Raw genomic sequence first — 26,214 nt, 5'->3', positions numbered from 1 at the left:
ATACTTATGGTAAGTTGTGGATGTGAATCATTTCACTACATATAACAACCTACAAACTAGAAACCTTGGTGCAGTAATAATAGTCTTAATCATTTGTGAATTACTTGCATATTTGAACCATAAAAGGTCCATGGTGCTTGAATAGTAACCCAAAGGTCTTAGATGTACGTGTGACTTTAAAAATGTACCTAGTTTAAAATCACCTAACTCTTTAAGTAGCCTTGAACAAAACATTTTACTGAACATTGATATACAAAAAAAAAAAAAAAATCTAATCATTATATTACACTTCAATTAGATTAAGGCTGCAGGATAAGGTTACAGTCTGGCCACTGCTCAATTTAGCTTTTTCTAACCATCTGGCAAGAAAAGGGTAAAATCTGCCATTATTTGTTCTCTAATATTTCTGCCAGGTATAAATCACTTAACAACAATAGTCTTGGCAAATGTAGAATTCCAGATTATGGGAACAGCCTACCTGGTAGAAAAATAGCTGCAGGTTATAGCGGGCACTGATAAATATACACTCGTTGTACTCAAGTAAGAAACAATAGCCTTTCAGATAAAAGGAAAAGCCGAAAAACAGTCCACAATGACCTATAAAATGTTACTAAAGGCATTCAATTTCTTTGACCTTCTTTTGTCCAAAATACCAAACTCTCTAAATGTCCTAACTACAAATCACACAAATTACAGAGAATCTGAGCAATTATAAAGTCCCTGGTAAATACTGTACAGCCATTAAATAATATGTTCTGCCTTCAGGAAAAATGCTTTGTACAGTTTTAGCAACATCTACTAAATTAGTATAATTTGGATTCTGGAATCATAGATTATCATTAGCAACTCTTATACTCAAGCAAAGTTTAGGTCTTTAGTTGCCAAACAAGCAGTGTGAAACGTGAGTACATGCATATGCCATCTGGAGATTATCGTACACAGTCATCACACCTGACAACAAAATATACTATGTATATCTACACCTAATATGCCAGATTATTTCATAGTTCTGCTCTTAATGCATAGGATCGATTTTCTTATGGACATGAAGAGGGCCCAGTGAACCTATTTGACAGTAATGCGGTAATGCAGCAATTTTGTCATGATTTTTTTTGCATAATTTGCACCATGAACCCTAAAATAAATGAACCTATCAAGAGGGATATTAAAATACAAGTTTTATCTGTAATTATGAATAAGGGGAGGGGTGTACAAAAACTCTGTATATGTTGCCCACAACATGAAGCATGGTGTCAACTAGAGCTTCCAAAACATGCTCAGGTACTGCTACTTTGTTGTATACCTATGTGCTACCATGAACAAAGCACTATATTGGGGATGGCTAGTGTTGGTCACCCCAATAAAGGCTTTGAGATAACCATAATCACAATTTTATGGAATAGCAGGTCTGCTGGTAATGGCTGCATCACAAGACATAGGTTGTACTCCTTACCCCTTCGTGTTACTCTTGTATGGTGGTGCATAATTTATTATCATAAATCGGCCATTACCATGGATCTGCTGGTCCATGACATAGGGATTATGGTTAACTCATCTCTATGGTTGCAATACTTGGTTACCTATCAAGAGGGTCTTCCACAATTTAAGCAGTAGCTCCCCATCTCTAATGCTTCTGGTTCTACCATTCATTCTTCCTCTGTCCACCAAGCCCATACCTAGTTTAAATACATGGCACATGAGAGTGGAGAGGGCAGGAGAGGACACAGAGGAAACGGTTTAAGAAAGCACTACACATGCAAAACAGCCCGTTACCTTTTGAACCACAGCGTTTTCACATGTTTGACTTTTTACACTCATAAAAGATTTAAAGGATCGTGGATAGTGCCGCCTCCTTCATCAATTGTACTGCATGCATATCTCTACCTTTGGGACATGAGCACCGCAAGAGGTTCGTTCAACAACAACAGCAGGTACCGCATCGACTACTTTGGGACTTAATATGGCATTTGATACAAGGACTTGAGAGGCTAGTGCCTGTTCTTTCTCTCTTCTATTGCTGGTCCACTTGCACCATATTTGTTTTTTTGGTGTGATTTTTTTTTTTTATGCGGACCACAGACGGCTTTAGGAGAATCAGAAAACCCCTTAGCTAAATGAACACCTATAATTGATAACTACTCCATACACACAGTTAAATGAGGGAAAGGAAAAAGCCTCTCTCCCTCAAGAACAAAAGGATGGATATATAAAGCTCAATCTCTAACATTGGCCATCAGGGCCAATACAACAAGAGAAGTCTCCATACACATCAGATGGTCAGTCAGTCGCACTTTATTCTAAGGTTTGAGATAGACTACAGAGTAAAAATCTGACAACCTTATTCTCCTGCTTAATGTTGCTTCACATTAGAGAACTTCTACAGAACTCTAAATGTCTACCCCATCTATTCACCTAAAACTTCAGTCTGGTCTTAATAGATAAAGAGCTAAGCCAACTGTTCCATAGAGAGAGCTAACCATTCATGAGATAATGGGTCTTTCCTTAGAATGGATCTTTTTTCAGCTCAGTCTTTTACAACATACATCAAATGTCTAATATTTTAGCCAGAACTTGATAAGTGACTTAGTTTGGGCAATCGACATCTTCACATAACTTTCCATTTCTTTAAATTAAATACTTTGGAACTTTGGCCTTACACATAAAAGTATAGAATGATTTGAACACTTAAACTTTGAACATGTCATACTGAACATTTTCATTTCAGGCATTATTCATTAGCTGTTCCAAAGTCAATATAACAATTCCTAGAAGACCAGGAAAATGCATTTAAATTCATTAAATTGTGTTAAAGTCTTGCCAAAGTATTTTGAGCTAAAATTATGTCCTGCTACATTTTAGACTCCTTTAATGCTTTATCTTCCTATTTCACTTTGCCACAATAATGGGTGTACATATGCAAGAATATCTAAGATTCTAAGTCTATAATTGAATTAAATCAAACCTCCACACCTCAACCCTTTTGTGACTTCTTTAGTTATATGGGTTAAGCTTTTTGAATACAATAATAACATATTTTGCACTCTCACAGTAACCTTCATCTATTACAGATTTCATAAAGCATTTATCTTCATTGCCAATTTGCTACTGACAATTCTAACCAACCATCAGTCAAGGCCGATATGGATGTAGGCTACCTGGAAGCAAGAAAGGAAAAGGAAAAAAATAATACAGTATATAAAAGGTAAAGAACTAGACGGGAAGAGTTTTTCGATTATACTATAACAAAGAAAATCGACAATATGTCCTTGCAGAAAATATGCTAGCTATTAAAATAGTCAAGGCAATACATTATTTATCAAAACTAACAAGCGCATCCTTACTCTGAATCTAGCCAATGCCTAAGGGTCTATACTCTTTCGGGTCCTTGTAGACAGGGGACTCAGGTTTGGTTTGTCGGCTCTCTTTGCAGGATTCTCCCTCAAGATAAGGAACATAAATGCAGGCCTGTTTATTCAGAGAATAAATAACGGTTGGCAAGGAGTTTATTTTGCCATCTTATTGGAGTAGTGCAGAAGATATCCAAATCATCTCCCCAGGGGCCTCCAGGCCAGTCACTGAAAATAGTTTTGCTCACTCCACTTTTTAAGACTGGAAGGGAAAGTGGCTTGTTTAGCCTGTGGAATGGTTTTACACCAGGGCAATGAAATTTCTCTTTTTGAAAAATCATAAATATGAAATTTTACCTATTGTCCAAGAAGTCATTCTTATCCTTTAGACTCTATTGCGATCAGTCTCCCCATAGGTCATGGACCTGCACCCTGTGTACCTATGCTGTAATGTAGAGCATACCTGAACTCTGTACTTGTACTCTAAGTCTTTAATGCTGAACCCCTTGATCTGAATTAATTAAAAGAAAACAAAAACAAATATACAGTATACTACATAAGACAGAAGAATCAATATTAACAAATGTATATTGAACAACAAGGGGATACTGTATATGCCAAGGCTTCCTCAGGGTTTGCTTTTGCCGATGTCTTCCTCAATCCCCTGAAGATTGAGGAAATACTTGTCCGCAACTGTCCTCCAATGATGGTTAAGATCCCCTATTTAAACTGTTCCCTTCTTTTTCGCTTAAATTCTGACTATAGATTTAGAACAGTGAAACATAGGGATTAGCATTTAGGACATACTTGAGTGGGATCTACCATCTTTTTCACACTTCAGTTTTTTTGTCACTGATCAGTGGGAAAATAAATTTAGAGCCTGTAGGCCTCTGAGGAGATGATTTGGAGATCTCCTGTACTACTCCATAAACTCCTTGCCAACTGTTATTTATACTCTGAATAAACAGGCCTGCATTTATGTTCCCCATCTTGAGGGAGAATCCTGCAAAGAGAGCCAACAAACCAAGCCTGAGTCCCCTGTCTACAAGGACCCAAAAGAGTATAGACCCTTAGGCATTGGCTAGATACTGAGTGAGGATGTGCTTGTTAGTTTTGATAAATACTGTATTGCCTTGACTGTTTTAATAGCTGGCATATTTTCTGCAAGGACATATTGTCGATTTTCTTTGTTATAGTATAATCGAAAAACTCCCCATCTAGTTCTTTACCTTTTTTTATACTGTATTATTTTTTCCTTTTCCTTTCTTGCTTCCAGGTAGCCTACATCCATATCGGCCTTGACTGATGGTTGGTGGAAAACAACAATGGGTTTGTGGAAAGAAACTTAAGTGTGAAAAAGTCAATTTATAAGAATGGAATTAGTAAGGCTGAAGCCAAAATGATCTCAGTGAAAAATTACTGATGTGAAGAAAAACCTCAAGCGTGAAAGAGCCCAGTGTGTTTTTTAAATTAATTAATAAAGTGATATTGTAATTTTAAGGCAATGTTGACTCCTATTTATTATAATCATGAGGGAGGTGCATCTGAGCATTAGTCTGCCAGGACCCACTGCTTGCGGTCGGCTTAGATCAGCTGTTTAGTTTTGTCCTGCACCCAATGGATATCGACTTGTTTTCTTTATTTATGTAAAGTTGATGCGACCAGCATCTTTACTCACAGCTGCAACCAGTACCACTGAATCGGTCTGACACCCTCAATGCTGGACCCAGTTTAGTTTAATCTGAAACTCTATTTGTAACTGCTTTTGACATTCCAAAACTACATATTCAATGCTGTTCAATGAAACTTCTAAACTCCGGTTCTATGTGTGCTGCTACACGAGACCTAACTAATGAAATGAGATTCACAAAAATGTGCTGATTTTTTTTTTTTTTTTTTAAGATGACCTAACAAAAGTAATTATCTAGAAAGCTTAACACATAATGGACTTTACTGTGTTTTCTTTAATTTACAAAACATAGCTAAATAATTTTATTGGTTTTTATTTTTTATGGAGTATTTTTATGCAGCTTAGCTCGAACATGATGTGTAAGTCTTTTTCTGGTACTAAAACATTGACAAGCTTTTGTAAGGATAAGTTGTGGATGTCGTATTGGTGGGTGGCCAACACCAGGTAACCCACTGACAACCAGTTTATAGTGGTCACTGTATGGTTTACCAAAGACAGCACCACATATTGTTAGGTGATTGCACTTCATACTGACTGCACATATGCCTCTCAGGCTCACGCAAGTAAACGGGGCTAACAGCCCATGCAACCTCCATCAGTTTGATTCAGACAACCTATTAAAAATTGTTTATTTTTTCCAGAATCTACATTTTTTTCCCAATCCCAAACAATCCATTTACAACCAAATATAGAATATTGTCACCTAGGGGCATAGCAACACGAGCGTACACCAAACAGGACAGTGTTTTTTCATTAACTGATCAAACGCCAAAGTCAAAGCTACATTTATACTTTTCAGGACCATCAGAGACAGACGAAAAGAAAACCATGAAACATTGTATCTACAAACAAAAAAATAATCACTAGAAACATGGTCGCTGCTCCAGGTATCTCAATCATGTGTGCGCAATCTCCTAAACAATGGCCTGCAGAATTCAATTAACACTAGTTAACAGCTGCTAAATGACATAATTGCCTATCCTCACCATCCACTCAAACGCTAATGCTAATTGTTCTCAATTTACTGCTAATCACAAGTACACACCCAGAAGTAGTAATAGCAGGCAAATTGTGTGCGTCTATTTATTTATCAACAAGTCCTTGAAAGTTCTTCAGTAGCGGAAACTCATTTTATAAGGGAAAAAAAACACAGCTCATTAGTATTATTAGAGCTTCCATGGATGGCGCTCCTGATGAAGTATGCAGGGTGGGTTACACTCATCAACAAACAAGCTCTACATTGGTACTTGGTAATTGAAACAAAATATCTTTCTCATGGAAGAGAGAGTATTTAAGTCTCACTACGTGCATGGTTATTGTCAGTCTATTGCATTATCTGTGGCCGCAAACAGAGAATCTAGCCTTTAGTTGTGCCAAACTGCTCTACTGGGACTTTTTTAACAGTTGTTCCCTTTATGACTCCCGATGCACAATTCATATTCAGCTGCTAAGTCCAGAGGTTCTTGGTGAAATTGTAAGGTTGGATCCCAGAAGAGTAATATCACAATATGTCTAAGTATGAAAGGTGAAGAGAAGGTTTAAAGTATCAACGAGTACTGATTGTAATGTTTTGTCTCTTTTTGCACAGTACAGCTATTGCATAAGTTATTCATTGAAAGGAAAATGCAAACCTAAAGACTTTTACGTAGGATAAAATGTAGCCAACTGTATACATGACATTAATACAAAAAGCTGGTCTTGGTTGCAGAGAGAACAATCAGCTGTAATTGTTTTCATTTAAATTGCATGTTTCATCCCCCATAAGGAAGTAAAGTAGGACATACACATCACATGAGCATTCGGGAAACATGCTGTCTGGTTCACTGGGGAGAATGCTGGGACTTCTGGTTCTTCTGGTGGTGCTAGCAGCGTTCTCCGACCTCCGGCCTGTATCCGCGCAAACTCCACCTCTCGTCCGCTACCAGCGGTCTCTGGCGCGCTCCCCGGGCAGCGGCTGCTAAGACATCGTGCTGTTTAGGGGTTGTGTTCTGAACTGCTGGGACTTGTGGTACCTCTGCATGGTGCCTGCGATTGTGCTTGCTTATTATGCACCAAGTTGTCCAGCTCCTATCAGGTTCTAGAGGTGGGGTTCTGGCTGCATAAATTGCAGTCTCACTAGTCACCTGTGCCAGTGTTTGAATTCCCTTTCTTCACTTGCTCTTTGCTGTTGGTTTGACTTGCTCTGTGTCTGAATTGTTGTGACCTCGGCTAGTTTTTGACACACCCTCTCGTTGTGACTCCGGCTAGTTTATTACTCTTTTGTGTTTTATGTTTGTCAGTCTGTTCGTGTTTTCCCTTCCCGCACTTATCCAGTGTATTTCGAGTCTTCAAGTAGTCGCCCCAGGGTTTAGCGTGGGGGGCTATAGGAAGGGACAGAGGTTGGGGCAAGCTCAGGGCACACTATCCCCTGTCTTCTGTGTTACCCAACCCTAACACATGCTATCTACCACCAGGATGAAGGATTGTAAACCAAGCACACTTACACACCGGTATATACCCCCTTTAACAGGATCAGCTCTTTTTTAGCTTATTTGCTGGGTTTTACAAAAATAAAAAAATATATATATTTTATTATTTTAATAATTATTTGTTAATGGAGCCCCTCAGGATCATTTGCATCATGTAAAGCCTTTTATTATGAAAAACAAGGGCATAAGAAATTTAAAGAAAAGTTGATCCTGACAGAGGGGACACACACGAGCATGCAAGTCTGTTTGGTTTACAATCCTTCTGGTGGTAGATGTCCTTTAACCAAGCTTTGCATGAAGAGGTCAGAAAACCACCAGACTCTTCTAGCAACAGCCTATCCAAAAAACTAAAGGATCAGGCAAGTCCTTTCCAAATGCATGGCTCTCTCCTTTCCCCTCAAACTTGCCATTAGGCAGGAGTCAAGAGGAACCAATACAAATTATATGGTCAGCTAGTCCCTTCAAAGTGAGCAGCCTTAGTCAACACACATCTAATATGTATGGCAAGCATAATGTGCATGTTCATCAAAAGTCACAAATGGAAATTTCTTGTGTACTATTTCTATTATTTGTCAAAATGACAGTCACCCAAATGGACCCCACTATAGTATCATCTTTTAGACTGCTTTTGTGTCACTTTCCATTATTTGCATTTTTTTTTGCTGTTCTTGTATAATGGAGCTGAAGGATGGAAATAAGAAGCAGAGATGTGAACTTAGCCTTCCAAGCATCACTTATTATGTATTCATGTAAGTGATTAATTACAACATTATTTAGATGAAAGGTCTTGGACAATGCCATTTAATGGTCATAAATAACAGCCTAGGATATGAAAAGATGACATATGTCACATTGTATTAACATCTACTGCCAAGGTATTGTTCTATATTTCGTACCTTTTCACAACAAGGAGAAGCCAATTGTCATGCAATTTAATAAAATTACTATACAAGAAAATCAATTGTGTGTAGGATATTCTAAAACAACAATAGGAATGTTTCCTGTGCCACATGTCAAGGCTTTCTTATTATGAAGAACAATCTCCTCCTATCCTCTATCACTGTATGCTTACTATTAAAATAGGTGGAAAAACACTCCATCAGCTATGTCAATCAACTGAAGTCTTAATGTCAAACAGAACAGAAAATCCACAAAACTGACCATGATCCATTATACGAGCTCCATTATCCCAGCATAATACATTCGAGATAATTATTCAAAGAATAAACAGATAGAAACAATTTACATTCAATAAAACATACCAGATACAAGATAAAACACCCCACAGCGGAAGTTCAACAAACTGGCCAGGAGATGGTACAGAATTCCCAGATTTTGCAACAAATTTACATTAACCTTTCTGATAAATGTTGGAGATTTTTAAAAGAAAGAGGTTCGTTCATATATCTTTGGAGGGAATGAGAGAAAAATACAACCCTTTCTGGATGGTTGTGGAATCTTTGATTGAAGGGATATCTTCATTTCAGCAAATTACTGTTATAATTCGCAAGATGAAAAATTAAACATTTTTCCAATATACTTTCCGTATCAATTCCCCACAGGTTTTCTAGATCTCTGCTTGCTGTCATCCAATAGAAAGCTTCTATGTTTACTTCCAGTGGACAGAAATGGTCACACAGGTGCACTTCTTGTTACATCAGAGAGTGTAATCAGCGATTTGTATCATAATGAGCCGCACACCTGTGTGACCACGGTCAGATTTCTATAGCTTCAATGAAGCTTTCTATAGAATGACAGTAAGCAGATATCTCGAAAACTGTAAGTAATTAATACAGAAAGTATATTGGTAAATTCCAATTATAAAAACTAAAACTTTTGCTGAAATGGGAATACCCCTTTAAGTCCCTATGCCCCAGTGCTCCCCCACTTGATAAAAAGACCTTTCTTCTGAATCTTGAGTTCTCCCAGTGGCCCAAACATTGCACTAAACCCCAGCGACAACAAATGGTTCTTGCTGCGAAAACAGAGAATTCGCTATCCTATTCAACCCCATCCCCAACCCACCGGGTGAATAAGGTTACCTAAATCTGCTGTTTGGATGTGATTAGCTCCGTTTGTAATAGAAATTGTGCCAAATTCCAACAACTATGGTCACCCACATTTTGAACCCCCCCCCTCCACACACACAGATCCCTCGTCCCCCTTCTATCACTGTTGGCATAGCCTATTAATCTAATTTTCATAATTTCTGATAACCTTTTTAGGTAACACAGTCTGTACAGACTTGTCCGTCATAATATTCTATATCAATTTCAGAGACACTACTGGATTATTTCTCTCGTGCCTTGAACTCTTCATGTAGACCTCTTGGGATGACAATCCCCTAGAGAGTGCCCACCAGCATGTTTAGTAGAAAGTATGTACCTCTGCATTGATGTACAACCTGTGATTGCAATGTTTCTTTTCTCATACTGTTTTTAAGCACAATTGTTATTGAGTTTTTGTCATGTGTTAATTTTTTTTTTTTAACTCAATAAAAAGATATTTGAAAAGAGAACACGGCATACTCCAAAATTTGCTGTGAAGTTGTGAAAAAAGTAAGGAAAACTAAGAAAATTTATTAACAGTTTGCCAATTTTGTCATGCTCTAGTATGATGAGGGTTTGTTTCTTCTTATGGTTACCAAGTAATAGTCAATTTTATGCCTGGACAGTGAATCTCCAAATTATATTGGAGAAGAAATGGCTGTGCCTGTGCATGCATGGCCTCCTAAAGGACACAAATCCCCTTATTTTTGGCAAGATAGATCAAAGAATTCATTAAAGCAACATTAGAAAACAAATCCTGGCACTAGAACAGTGTTTTAGAAAATTGTATATCAACATAATACCTTTATTTTGCAAAACATGTGATGATCATAATGAGAACAGCAATGACTGTAACAAAGAGAAATATAATTACTTTTTCTGATGGTGACACCAGTCATCAGTCAGTAGGAAGTGCACAGGTCTTTTCTATGAATGACTTCAGCACATCTTTAACCACAGGACATTACTAGTCTCTCACGCTGCTCTGGTTGGATTTTGGTCAACTCTCCTTGCAATTTTTTCAACTGTTCTATGACTTGTGTTGGGTTTCTTGGCCATTACTTTGTCGCCAATGTACCATCACATTCCCTGTTCAGCTGTCTATTCGTAGATATTGTTTTATCCAGGGTTGCATCAGTACAGACGTGTCAAGCACTGGCAGGTCTCTACTGTATGAAAACTCAATTGCATCTGTGTCTTTAAGAAACAGATGCAATTGATAAACAGAGGATGGGGGGCTTTAATTGGACTGGCTAACAATTTGATAAATATCTCTCTGGTAACCAGTAATCATGTTTTATCCAATTTAATATCTTTATTGTACCCCGAGCTCTTACTGTTGGAGATGCAAGGAAATTGGGTCTGACCTAATTCATTTCACTGTATGAAATACTAGATAAATCTTTGGATTCTACAATCCTATGGGACTTTAGAACCTGTATACTTGGTTCAGATTTGAGACTTACAGGGGGACAGATTAACACTGGTGTTGATTCTGAAAGAATGTTGGTTGGGAAGGAAACTCCTATTTCTGCATGTAAATATATCTGCTAATATTAGAGGATGCAGAAAGGCTACAAACCTATGCTCTTCGGTCGTAAAAAAAAACACAAGGTCAATGAAATTGCTTTACATTCTGCAATTTTAACGATGGCCACTAAGCATAATAAAAGACAGTCACTTGCTTGACTTATTACGCTTTGTCTAAAGGAATATATATCACATTTTATTAAAATTGTTAATGGACCTATGTTGGAAACGTGGTTGAGATATTCAAATTCATGAAATCACTTCAATACATCATGATTTCACAAATTTAACATAATTATTGTTTCTATAATTAAAAGTTATAGAATTGCCCAAAATTCTTTCTGACTACATTTTTTCTAGCTCTCTGCTTTCTGGACAACTGATCCAGGGCACAGTATTTAGAGGCTTTTAAATCACTTCGGTCATACACACGTCGGCACCAACATGCCATTTTGGGGAGGGTCGTTGTTCCCTATGATGATGTGAGGGAACAACAATCATTCCCAAAAAGGTTGCTGTTTCACGGCCACAGAGATTTAAATCCTGTTGGCATCTTTGCCAGTGGCATTTGAAAATTTAAGGCAAGGGCATTAATGGCAGTGTGGGTTGAGCCAAAACCAGACCCAGACTTCTAATGAAGCGGTTCGGGTCAGCTCAACACTATTGATGACCTTTCCTGATTGGAAGAAGTCAAAAACTGGAAAACTCTGCCTATTAGTTGTTTAAATAGATTAGCATTTGAGCACATCTACCAAACACTATTAAGGGAATGTCCTTAGTTTTGCTGTAGTCATTTGAATGGCACATGGGCAATGTATTAAATGGGAGTATAAATAATGATCAGTTGAGCTACATGACAACATCCAACTGAACAGTGGGGGTGTGACAGCAAATTTGATATTGATCAAATTTTTCAATGGCTTTTATTGTACAATATCGAGCTACAGCACGTTTCCAGTTACATCTCAAATGTCCAAGGTACGTAACTAATAAGGTGCAAACTGAGCCCAAGATGGATGATGTCCACGTTATGGAGAGAAACTATACATTGTACCATAATGGGGGTCATTGCACTGTAGTGGTAATTTACATTCTACATTCAAGAATCATTTCCCATACCCTAATAAATCAATAATACAAAGTAAAGGGCTAAATAGTCAAATTTTATGGTACATTAACAGATATACAAGCTCATTAATTAATCTACATTAAACAAGGACATGTGTGTGTCATTAACTTACATGATGACATAAGAAATTGGTGTAAATGTAAACTTAATTGTCCGCAAAGGGAAAAAAAACTACATCTGCGTAAGTAATAGGAGTTTAATACCATTATTATTCACTGAGTTAGCATAGGTCATAACACCAATACTGGGAAGAATTGTGCGATCTTAACTGCAGCTGTTGTTAAATAAGTTTATATAGACAAATCAATAAGATCATCAAGGACACCCCTACCAAGGATTATTTTTTTTTTACCAAGAAAAACAATCTGCAGTGTCAGTATATTACAGAATGTGTCAGTTAAGTGTATAGAGTTCCAATCATTGAGAAATAATGTGCCATGCCCTCTTTAAATGACCATGAAAAATAATACATTATGCTTCAATGAGCCATAAATATCACTGGTTCACAAAGAACTTGACTAAAATTTAGAACACGTCGTGTTTGCAGCTTGAGAATATACACTGCATTTGTCGTCAGGCACACATAGCCACAGTCCTCCTACATTATGACTACTATGGCAGGGAATGCATAGCACCTAAGCTGGAATTTGACCACTGCTGAATAGCTAATTGATGAACATATGGAGCCACATCTCTTAATTCTTGACATATAAGTACAAGTGCTATACCGAGGCTTGATATAAGTCTTTGATTAAGTCCCTTGCTATGGCTATTATTTCTAGGCAGGATCCCATGTTTCTGGCTTCTTGACCTTTTTCTTTCATGAGATGCCCAAGTATTATGTTCATACATCAAAAAAACAGTAGAGAGGTTGAAGAAAACGCAGGGGATTCATACATGCAGCACAATGCTAAATGAGAATTTTTCATGATATAGGTATGAAGGCATATACATTTTTTTTTCAAAGTCCCTAAATAAAATATATGAAATGATTTTGTCTCAAAATAAGTTTTCATCCATACACTATACGGTACTACTTTTGTAACAGTGCTATATCTTTATAGAAATATAATAGCAAGAAATTTTGATCGTAATGTTTAATTTTATTTGGACATTTAATTTTGGACATGTCAGCTTTTTACCATTATCCATGGAGCCCAGATCTTTAAGTAATTGCCTTGTGGTTTTTTGTTTTCTGAAGTCAGGTCTTCCATTTTTTGAAGATAGAGAATTTCCTCAAACCAATCTGTGGTAGATGGGGCTTTGGTGGTCTTCCATAGTCTGGGGATCAAAGTGCGGGCTTCTGTCAGAATAAAGTTTAATAAGGAGTGATCACTTTTTCCTGTTTGTCTATTGTATAAGGAAAGTAGCAGTATAGATGGGTCATTGATTACATTGTGATCTGTTATATCTGTAGTTATTTTGCACACGTTTTTCCAGAATGGTTGTAATATGGGGCAGTCCCACCAGATGTGTTTCATCGATCCTTCTGGTCCTTTACATCTCCAGCATTCATTAGGGCTTGGGGGAATATTTTATTACGTTTTGCAGGAACCCAGTACCATCTTGATAAGATTTTGTAGTTTGTTTCTTGTGCTTTAACCCATGTTGATGTTTTGTGTATTTGCCTAAAAGAATTGCTCCAATCTTCTTTTGTAAAGTTCTTGTTTAGCTCTTCTTCCCAATTTGTAATGAGTTGTAGTGGAAGATCAGCCCATTTGTCTAGTAGGAGAATATAGATCTTGGAGATTTTGTGGGGGATTGGTGTTGGGGAGAGACATAGTTCTTCAAATGGAGTTGGTTATCTGTGGAGGTTTAGTTTGTTTTTATGTCTATTGTAAAAGTTAGATAGTTGTCTATACTCCCATTGTGTTTTTTGGGAACAAGGATTTGTTTTACTTAAGGCCTCAAACGACTTTAGGGAGGACATTTCTGTCATGGATATGAATCTTTTAGGGGTTTTAGGGGTTCTCTGAAAGGTTGGAAAAAATCGGTATTGTTTCCAGGAGGGAAATCTGGATTGTCAGATATCGGAGTGAGCGGGCGGGCCATTGTTTTCAAATAGTTTTGTTGTTTACAGAGGATTGTGTAGAGTTTTCAGAGTTTGTGCTGTTACCAGTGGCAAAGTGTTCAAGTGGTGTGGAAGAAATGTTGAGCTTGCGGACCAAGGAAGGCCTGTCAAATGCAATGGAGAGAGCTGTTCTTCCAATTTAACCCATGGTTTTGAACTGTGATGGAACCAGTCCAATACTCTGGATAGGTTTGTGGCATAGAAGTAGCCTTTGAAGTCGGGGAGTCCTAGGGTTCCTTGTGTTTTCCTACGTGTCAGTGTATTTTTGGAAACTCTAGTTGAAGATGGATGCCATAAAAAATGGTTTATTAGAGATGCAAGTTTGTTAAAGAAGGTTTTAGGAAGGGAGAGTGGTAAAGTTTGAAACAAAGAGAGTACTTTAGGTAGGATGGTCATTTTTATGGAGTTTATTTTTCCCAGCCAAGAGATTTTTTTCGGGCCCCATTTTGTAAGTTCTGATTGGAGATGTTGGAGGAGGGTTTTTTGTATTTGTTTGAAAATATGGTGTCTGAGTTTGCAGTTATTTGGACCCCCAGATATGTAAAAGCCTCTTTTTCCCAAGTGAAAGGGTATTTTAATGATCACGTGAAGGCTGCAGAAAAATTAGAACAGGTCCTATTCCCGTCCATGTTTTCAGGCCATGATTTTCCATAGAAGTCTACTGGGCTGTTAAAAATAATGATGCCACATGGATGATACACAGGTGTCTTCACATATGTCTGTATTTGGGGATCAGTTGCTATTTAACACAATCATGTGACTCTTCAAGACATTGGGATAATCTAGTGGCATTGTTTGACAGTTTTCCATCTTTTTTTGTGCATCTGCAAAAATGGAAGTCATACAGTTGATACATGAGACTTATTTGTGGACACATAGCTCAGAAACTGATTACGCACTGATGTCATGGACCAAAAAAAACTGACAACGAATATGCTGCTTGTGGCCCAAAAACGGTTTGAGGTCTGGTAGCCTTAATCCGATGCAATGAAACAATGGCCAAACAATGGAGGAGTGAAACTTTTATAGGGGAAATCATAGTGTGTAGTCCCCATTCATAAAAATAGTGGTACAGTACAGTATACAAACCCTTTTACAATTAGGTTTGTGCATCAGTTGTCGTGAGCCAAAACCAGTATTGGTTAAACACATAGCAGAGGTGCAAATATTTCTGTTTTACGTTCAGAGGAATATTCTTGTGGGATCTGAGAGTTGTGCTTTCTGCATCAGCAACAGCAATTTATTAGAAAAAAGGAGAGATTATTAGAATAAATGACGAGTTATACCAAATAGATATGGCAGCATATGGTGCACAACCATATGCAGCATGTATTTTGTATGTTTCAATAGAAGGAATGGAAATACTGGAGAAAATAGGGCATGCTCTATATTTTTTTCATATTGTTCGAGGTACGGTACAGTAGACAATATAGCCAATGGATGGCGTTGTTGCCCATTGAAATGAATGTTGCCGTATGCTACCTGTATGAAAACTATACGGCATGGGTAGTATACGGACAATTTTGTATATTCGTGTGAAAGAGGCCTTTGTATTTCTTTACAAGACTTTCAGAGGTTTTAGGACCTGTAAAGGTCCTTTATTGGGTACGGAAATAAATCTATGTGACTGAACTTTATGAGCTGCCTCCTAATTCTTGTGCACAATTCAATTTTTTGACTAAATCTACACCGTAAATCACAAGTGAGGAGCTTTCACTGCGCATGCAATGCTTCATGATGAATTTGTGTGCTATGACAAGCAGTGGGTTGTGAACCTACTGTGCTATCTTACTGGTCTGGCTTTGGGCCACACACCAAGAGAGTTATCCCTGGACCTCTCCGTATATTTACCCATATACCCCTATACAGGGTTCTGGACTTGGTTGCGGAGAGATTGCAAGCTAGCAGCTGGCCCAGTGTGCACAGAGCCACCAGTACGTGGTACGAAGGGGTATGGCAAAGTGGGTAGCATCAGACCAAAGTCGAGGCACAAAAAGAGTTAGGAACAGGCAGAAAGTAGTGGCAGGCAGCACATGATTGGTAAACAAGCTGGGGTCGAATACCAGGGAGTACAGAACAGGAATGGAGTCAGAGAACAGGCCAGGGGTCACACACAGGAAGACAAATCAAAACAGACACCATATAGCAGCACTAGCAAGCTAGGTGCCTTTCCCTCAGGCATGGCAGGGAGGTGCATGCTGATAGGCTGGGACAGCCTAGCTGGGACACCTCCTTCTCCTTCGAGAAGGAGAGAGGCGCCGCCCACGTCCCAAGAGAACTGGAGCATGCCCGTCCTTGGCAGCTGAAGGCAAGCCTGCGACAGGGAACGCAACCAGGGGGAACCTATCACCAACGTTACAGCATGCCAGTAGGTTAAGAATTAACTTAACTATGGTTATGTAAAATAAGAAATGATTCTTATTTTTGAAATAATTTTTTTTTAAAGTATCCATCCCATAGCACTCCTACCAACACCTTTTGTGATCTGTCATTGTAGCATGTAGTAAGTGCATGGAAATGCCAATTAGCAAATCTACATTATGTGAAATGGAAATACAACCCACAAAGTACATAATAAGGAAAAACTAAAATATACGGTCTCCAAATATCACAGCTGAGAAGGTGATAAATGTAAATTATACTCTGAAAAAAATGTGTATCTAATAATAAAAACGCATTTTCCAGTAGCATAGTCTTTTAATATAATTTACTTACCAGAAACAAAGAACAGGTGGTTTGAAACAGATTGATGCATAATCAATAGGAAAAATACACATTGCATAATTTGAGACCATATGCTTACAAAATTGGTTAACGTTAATATTGCTTTATACCAGTTTTGGACATCTTGGAAGTTGTTTTAGCACCTATTCATGTTGCTTCACATTGCTTTATAGTTATCTCTATCACCAGATTATAAGAGTACACAGCACTGATGATATGTGTCCTAAAAATAAACTTCAATATATAAACTGTAAATAAGTTAGAAGTATCATTCCAATGTTCTTCATGTCCACAAAAAAGTACTGTAAACATTAATTAGAAGGCATAACACAGTTCCCCTGCATCATCAGCAGTGGCGTAACTAGGAGAGACAGTGCCCCCTAGCAGGCTATTGCATGGGGCCCCCCTTCCCACTTAAAAAATATACATATTAGTATACTCACTCATGTATGAGTACTGTAGGACAGCGGCTGGAAAGGTAATAGATGGAGTATATATTCCGTTCAGGTTATACCTTTGGTAAAGGGTTAATGCACTGACCAGAGACTGCACAGCCCTAATTACCAAGTACAGCTGGGAGAAGTGGTTTTTAACCCAGAGCTGCATCCTGGGCTGGAGCACTGTGTGAGAGACATTGCTCTGGAAGGCTTGCCAGCCGTGTGTCACTAGCCGCTGTGAGTACGCTGCTTTGCTAGAGAGGGACCTGCTGATGTACAGGTAGTGCTCAGACTAGCCCGCTTTTGTTTCCCCGCTTTGTTTTATTTTACTTGCCTGTAAAGCTGCATTGTATTGGCTGCCAATAAAAGCTGCAAGGAAACCGCATTTCTGCCGTCAAGCTTGTCTGTGTCTCTGGACTTTGCCACATTAAAACTGACCCTGCTACAGTACATTAAATCACATATAAATACACTCATGTGCATTTACACATACATACAGTACCATGTGCAACATACTCACATACAGTATGCATACACCATATACACATCACAAATACAGCATATATACATCACAGTATATGTTATATACATATTATGCTGAACAATGTGCAGTACAATATAGATATAATGGTGCACATCCTCCATTCTTTATTGTGTCAGGTTGGATGATGGGGCCCCCTGAAACTACGGGCCCCATAGCGGCTACTATGGCCGCTACCGCTGTAGCTATGCCCCTGATCATCAGTGAAAAAAAACAGACATCAGTTAAGCTTCAAGTGAAAAATTATTGAAGCAATGATGTGAAAAAAATGGGATGTGAGAATAAACCCTTTATATTATACCAACCATTAAACCATGTTTCTAGGTACCAACTACTGCAAAATTGGGGCATCTGAAGTAACGCTCTCCCTCTCGCTTTTAAAAGAGAAGGCAAAATATGTCTCTTTATAGCTCATTTGAATATAAGTTAGAAGTATTCAAACTGATTTACCGTATAACAATATATGACATTGAGGTATTTACATGACTAACATGTTCCTAGATTTTCATGGTAATGAGCAGACATGACTTGAAGTTCTAAATAATCTTACAGCAGTACTGAAGACTTCTGCACTTTGCTATGAAATGACCCAGAAATAATGTGACATGTAGCTGTGTGATTCACGCTAACTCTAGAGCGTCACACTACCATGGTAACCCAGCACCAGAAGACGTTATTGGGCTTACATTGCAGTGAACCATTGGTTAGGCCTCAAGGGCATCATACTGCTATACTTACTCATCATATTAGGATTGGTATATTAGCCAATTAGCCAATAATAATTATGTTGGTATCTGGCAGTAATGGATTAACAATACAGCTGTCTTAGGTGCAGCCTGGGGCCCATGGCCACCAAAAGACTCCAGGTTTGATACCGACATAACATCATGAAAAGATAATAAGAAAAGATAAGATATACAGTAAGTAAAAGTGTCTCCAAGACTAAGCTCCTTAACCTGCATATATGCCCACCAAATTACTACTACTCTTCTACATGTATGGCCGTTGCACAGTACTATTATTCTTATCCTACATGTTTGGGTACTAAACATATTTACTACTACTACTATTAACCTGTACGTATGTTATAACTAGGCAAGAAGTTTCAAATGTTTTATACAAGATGTTTACTTTTCAGTGGGAGGAAAGCAATTTTCATTCAGCACCAGTGTTAGTGCCCACTGGTATCAGGGCATCTATATTGTAGGTCTAAGTCTGGACAGAGCCAATCTGTTTTATTTGGGACACTGACACTATTTATACCTTTTATATACCTTATATCGTTTATATATACTATTTTATAACTGGCAGCATACTTTTATGTTTACTACCACTATTGCACATACAAACCTGGTTAATTACTAGTACTTTTAGTGTTTATTTTTATTTACAGCAATATGGGGTTGTGCAATATGCATGTATATTCATGTATGCTTACCTATATCAAGGCCCCACACGTTACTTTCCATTGCCAATGATAAATGTTTGACTAGTGAACATATCAGTTTGGTAATGCCCACGTACCCCAGATGGATCGTATTGTCCATCCAGCACAGGTTGCTTATCTTGTAAGCATCGGTTTCCCCTCCCCGTTTTTTTTATCATATGTATGTTTATGTATTTCAATAAAATTATGATCATATTGTAAACATTATTTATGCATTATTTATGGCCTTTCTTTGATAGGTTTACTATGAATTTTGGCACATAGAGGATCACTATGTTATTTAATTTCCTCTAACATGTTGACATGTTGGGTGTTCCATATTTGTTACCACTCAACTAAGACCTTTTAAAATTGTCACCCACAAATTATCTTAAGAAAGTCACTTTTAGAGGTTATAAGAGACTGTAGTAACTAGAACCGTGCTGTTGGTATCATCCTGTTATCTTCACTGTGGTTCTGTGAGCTACAGAACTGGAGATACAGGTAGAGTTGTGACTATGAGTTGCTAACTGGGCCACAAGCCTAATGTGACTTCAAAAAAATTCTTATGTTTAGGGCAGAATCACAGTTCATTGTACAGGCAGTCCCCGGGTTACATACAAGATAGGGTCCGGAGGTTTGTTCTGAAGTTGAATTTGTATGTAAGTCGAAACTGTATATTTTAGACAAATTTTTTTCTTTTGTCCCAGTGACAATTGGAGTTTCAAAACTATTGCTGTAATTGGACCAAGGATTATCAATAAAGCTTCATTACAGACACCTTACAGCTGATCATTGCAGTATGGGACTATAGCAAAGCATCCAGAGAGCTTCACCAGAGGTCACATGGGGGAAGAGGAGTCTGTCTGTCACTATGGGTTGTCTGTAAGTCAGGTGTCCTTAAGCCTGTGAATATGCAGCACCAACAGGAGCCCTCCAGGCACATTAGCATAATTTAAAAGTTAATTTTAGAAGGAGGCCACAACTAATATAAGAAGATTATTACAGTCACATTGCCTGGATCTATGAGTAAGTGTCTCTGATTAACCATGATGGATTTTGATGGTAGATTTCCTTTGAAGGTTTTATCTGACTTTAAACAATTATTATTCCATTTTGTTATACGTTTAAGAAAAGGTTTAATAATTTGACATTATTTGGCTGCAGTAAAACAATTTCAGTTCTGGGGTCACTTGACCACAAATGACACATGATGAACAGTTAACAATGAGACCGGTTATTTACTGCAGTATTTAGGGAATCATCACTCCCAGTCCTGAAAGAACTAAAAATCAAACATTGGCATAAAATAAGACAAAATTTAAAAAAAAAAACATTTAAAAAGTTATTTGGGTAGATTTACTTTAGGTCAGCAAGTGAACATTTTTCTTGTAGAGGTTCAGTGCCCTCATCATGCTAAAGACATCCGGTTTTCTTTTTGTATTTAACTTAAATAAACATACTTACTTCGAAAGTAATAACATAATAAAATAATATAGAAACTGATAAAGCATGAGACATAATAAAGAAGTAGCTACTTATTAAAAAAGTGTCTACGGCACGCCACATGCTAGACTCAATATACCAATAGAACATTCCTTTTTATTGAAGCATAAAACAGCAATTGGAGCTTTCTATTGAGCCTGTTGTTTCGATGTGTATTATTCATGTATAGCTTCACTGTGTGATACTGAAGAGACATTGTAACCCAGCTGCACTATGCAGTGTTTTTAACAGTTACTACAATCATTTGTTGGGAATCTGACAACAAAAGCTATCCACGCTTCTTGTTACCAGAAGACCCCTGCATTGCGCATTCATGAGCAGTCATGGCATGGTGAGATATTGAACCTCTTTATACTATTGTGCTTGTTCAATAGCATTTCATATTGAATGCAGTGCAATATTTTAGAATATTCCTTCTGGTATGGGAAATCTCTAGAGTCTCAGTGATACTTTACTTAACATGCACGTTGCCTATACTAGTGTTGATTTTCATTGGTGTACGTGCATCGGCTAGAGCGGCTGTATGATGACTCTAGAAGAAATGAGAAAGCCATTCAATAAGCAAAATTGGAGATGTCACACGGAAAGAGAGTAAAGGAGACATTCATAATGAAGGAATAAAATTAAGAATAAAGTTGGAAAGGAGAAACAGAAACATAGCAGCAGTGGGACTGGAAGAAGTAATGAGATACCGGTGGGGTGAAGCATTTAGAATTCTGTGCCACAGCTAGAATGGACTTTGAAGTTAACTTGAAAGTAAATATTGATTTTAATGTTGACTTCAAGGTTTAATACAAAGTTCAGTGTTGGCATCAAAGTCCAGCTGGCCCTGGACCAACTTACTCCCATTAGTGTTTGAAGACCTAGTGTAGAATGTAAATTTTAATGTTGAATAAGCTCAAAACATAGCCCCTGCAGTCTTGTCTCTAAGTTGGACTTACCTGTAAAGTTTTGCCAAAGAGCCGCAATCAAAACTATTTAATTTTTGCACAGACACATCCAGAAATATGTAATGGTCACTATATCTACAAGACATGCTCTCTCTGTACATAAGGTAAACCGGTATCTCTAAATACCATGTGGTTTGCCTTCTACTCTTCTCACAAATTTTAAACCAAATCACCAAAATATATGTATGGTCCTCCAAGAAGAAAAAAGCAAACACTGAAATATTAAGCACATATTTTTCATCTGTTTCCCACTATTTTTCACTTGACACAGTGTCTTACCAGAAGCACTGCTGCATCTGAGCAGATCATTGATAATCCCAGATGGGTTTTATCCACAGGTAGAGGGAATTGAGCTACGTGATTGATTAGACCCTAGTATTTTATCTCTCTTAGGCCTTCTGCACACAAACAAGTTTTTCCCTACAGCTGCTAAAATGGCTGTAATAGCTGATTTTTAGGAATGTGTGTCAACAGTATGTCACCAATGTCTCCACCATGTGGCCACAAAGTAGGCCCATGTGTATTCTTTGTCTCATAGGTTTTTGCTGACCGTATACAAAACTGTGTGTTACCTACAACACACAATAACACCACTGCTTTGCTTCCTCCCTCTCAGGAGCAGGGCAGATACGGGCCTTTATGCTGCCTGAGGCAGATATTTTTTTTGAATGGTAGATTTTCTTTAAAGACCAATATTTAAAAAGCATATATTAACAATAACATCCCCAGTTGGTGGCGGTGGCTCAGAAGGTAGTCTCTAAAGCACTCTGTGGTTGACACTACACATGTATATATAGTATGTTAGACACAGGCATCTGTAGCACCTGCTCCATCAGTAGGATATCTTTTTTTTTACTCCCGGCCATAGTTTATCACTGTAGAATTTTTTGCCGGATATTTTCAGCTCCCGCCAGCACATCTCCACACTGTGCCCATAAAAATTCAACGGTCACTTATGGTATCATGTCACTGTGCTCCTAAATATTACACATCCCCTACAAAACAACTGACAACACTTTCCCCTCTACTATGTGTCCCTCCTAATGTTCTATAATTCCTCTCCTAAACAATTATATTATATACAGCCTCCTCTCCCCAATATTAGAATATACAGCCCCCCATTCTTAGTATATACAGTGTTACCCTGTACAGACTTAGTATATACAGTCTCCCCTGTGCCTACTCTTAGCATATACAGCGTCCCCCATCCCCACTCTCAGTATATACAGCCTTGTCATTCCCATTCTCACTCTTAGCATATACTGCCCCCTCATCCCTAGTCTAAGTATATACTTCTCTCACCCTCAATCTTACTTCATACAGCCTCCAAGTGATTTCATATAACATAATATAATATAATGCGGCCAGTAGTAAAATAATATAACAGATACTGACCTCCCTGAAATCCCACGTTGTGGCCATTCTCTTCTCCCAGGTGCTTGCTTCTGTGCTGAAAGACACAGGCGGCATTTGATGATGTCATGTTGGCTGTGTCCTAAAGGGTCAGCTTGATGGATGTGCAGAGTGGTGCAGAACAGATACTTCCATCTGGGGCGCTCTGCACATCCAACAGCCGTTTTGTTTTTTTATGGTAGGTGATTCAGGTGGCCATGTGCACTCAAATTATAATTGGCCATTTTGCTGCCCCCCTCACTGAGTGACACTCTGCCGCCTGAGGAGGGAACATTATTCGGCCACATGGAAATTGCATCCCAAGATGCTCTTTGCTTTTTCTTTTAGTTCCATGTAGATTTCTGTTTATCTCATCTTAATACAAAGTATGTGAACCCCTCTTTGAATGGACATGGTCATAGAATTAATGGTATATTTACAGCATACATAACACAATGTTAAAAAGAAGAAAAAAAAAATCACAGTAAGTTATTAAACATGCCTCAATACTAAATGGCTTGCAAACACTACAAAAGCAAGACTATAATGTGGCACAAACAGAAGATGAATCAGTGTAAGACTTGATACAAGACACAACTTATGGAATGGAAGCTACAGGACTACTCCAAAGGTGTTGCAGTGTTAATAACATCTGCTATGGAAAGTGAGAAGAGTACATTACAGCTATGTATATAAGTGATAGAAATATCACTTTTTACCTAGTAGCCTTGTTGAAGAACTGATTAGATTGCATTGTTGGCAAATGAAAAGATAGAATACGCCGAAGGAGTGCCACAAAGGGGCTGAATTCATTTGTATTAACCGCTGTCAGGATGGGGAAGCTCCATTAAAAAAAGAAAAGGTTGTAAGATGCCTAAAACAGAAACAGAATTGAAAGAAAATAGATTCTATATTGTCTCTGTATATAGTTAATGCGGTTTGTTACGCTATATTCCTTCATATTTATATACAGTTGCACATTCTAGAAGCCAAGGCATTGTAGGTTATGAATCATATTTTTGGGGTAGATTGGGGAGAGCTGCCTTTGTATTATAGGTATATTGTTTCTCTGACTAACAGGGTTTATGAATAATGAATGTTCATTACTATGTGATACTTCATTGTTCATGTCGTATTCTCTGTGTGAAGAACTTTTCCACATATGGTATTTTTGGAAAATGCATTGCACTCCTGTAGAAATTTGACCTAGGAATATATCTTATTTTACAGTTCAATAATAATGTGTTTCTCCAATTAGCAACAACTTTGTCATTAATTACATCTGCAGGGTTTTATTATTTAATTAGCTCAGCATGTGGTCTAAATCGACTAAAGGGAATACATATTACAATACAATTGTCTCAAGCCATATTTTATATGGGAAAACATTGTTTAAATGGTCAATGAACGTTCAATAACTCAATAGTAGAGTGTACATTATGTATTGTAGCAGAGTGCTCCCTAATCCCTCTTACTCCTCAAAAAACTTCTATGTACTTGCTGTAGTCTATCTGGACTACTACCGTATTTTTCTGACTATAAAGCGCACAAAAAGATCCTTGGATTTTCTCAGAAATCAAAAGGTGCGCCTTATAGTCCAGTGCAGTGCTTTATATTTGAACTGTACTTAGAGACAACAGCTGCCTTGAACTGTGCACAGATTTGCCACCTGCTGGTCATTCATCCTTATAGTCAGGTGCACCTTATATATGAACCTAGACGTTTTAGCAGGCATTAATTGATGGTGCGCCTTATAATCCGGTGCGCCTTATAGTCCGAAAAATATAAGATCTCCAAAGGGCAGGGGCTCACCTCCGTCCTCGTAGATTCAGAAGGAAAAGTAGGACTATTACCAAGGTGCTCACCGATCCAGATGGTTAATTTTAAATGGTTTTATTACCAATGATGAAAACAAAAAATAGAAAACATAAAAACATAGTAACATGGACAACGCGTTTCGCGTCCTCTATACCGGACGCTTCATCAGGTCTAAAACAGCATGGTACACATAGTAATTTATATCCCCACATGGGAAGTGACATCATGAGCAGATTATGGAGAAAGAGGGAGGAGTTAAAAAGTAACTGCGCATAACAGTTCCTAGGAATAAAAAACCTTTACATCGTAAAAAAATTTTTATACTGTTCTGAAACAAATTAATTTAAGTTCACAATGGTAGATGTATGGAAGTAGTAACTGGAACGGGTCATGTGACCCAGCCAAGTATCAGGTGACCAGTGGTAATGGTCAGCAAGGACTGCAAGGACCGCAAGGACCGAGACGGAACGGACCCGGAATGGAACGGAGCCAACCAAGATGAAAATATGGTAAGTACAAATGGCCATTACATGATGGTCTGATGGATTTTTAGACACATCCGGGGCTAATACATGATGGTTTCGGATACCTCATTCAGCCCAAGGGGGCTGAGCGTTTGCATTTTATATATCCAGTATATTTCTCTACGAAATATCTGTTGTCAACACTTTCAGGGATAAAATCAATTGGCATGACAGTAAATAAGGTTTCATATAAATACTATTTGGCAAGAACTTAAAAAAGTAGTGGAGCACACTGGACTCCCTGATTTGTCCAGGAACATCAATATGTAGGCAAGAACGAACCACTACGAATAGTTTTCTTTTAAAATATCTTTGCTTTATATAATTCTTGTTAACACATTAGTTACAAAAATACATTACGTAGAAAATTTTCTTATAAACAACTTCTGAGGATATACCTCTAGATGCAGTCCTTTATTTTTTAAACGGGTTGCATGAATGCAATCTCAAAGGTAATAATTCAGCAGAAGATCAGGTCATATCGTCAGTCACTTCTTAGCAGAGAGGGCGCTCGCATGATTACTGTGACGTTTCGGAAGTCACGCCTCCTTCCTCAGACATGCGCATCTCTGTCTCTCCTTCTCATTTATACATAAATCACCGGAAGCGTAAC

General features: G+C 38.0%; 1 long non-coding RNA gene across 1 annotated transcript in view; it reads right to left on the bottom strand.

Annotated features, from left to right (window-relative positions):
* Positions 1-23,294, bottom strand: part of LOC140126458 (uncharacterized) — a 130,206-nt gene extending 106,912 nt beyond the window's left edge. The window contains exon 1 of the long non-coding RNA XR_011854837.1: positions 23,263-23,294. This is a non-coding gene — a long non-coding RNA (uncharacterized lncRNA). The remainder of the gene's footprint in view (positions 1-23,262) is intronic.
* Between the last annotated feature and the right edge of the window lie 2,920 nt (positions 23,295-26,214).

The sequence above is a fragment of the Engystomops pustulosus genome, chromosome 4, assembly GCF_040894005.1.
Source record: "Engystomops pustulosus chromosome 4, aEngPut4.maternal, whole genome shotgun sequence".
In the NCBI taxonomy this organism is placed as follows: Eukaryota; Metazoa; Chordata; class Amphibia; order Anura; family Leptodactylidae; genus Engystomops; species Engystomops pustulosus.
The sequence above is the reverse complement of the archived record's forward strand: the minus strand, read 5'-3'. Positions and strand labels throughout refer to the sequence as shown.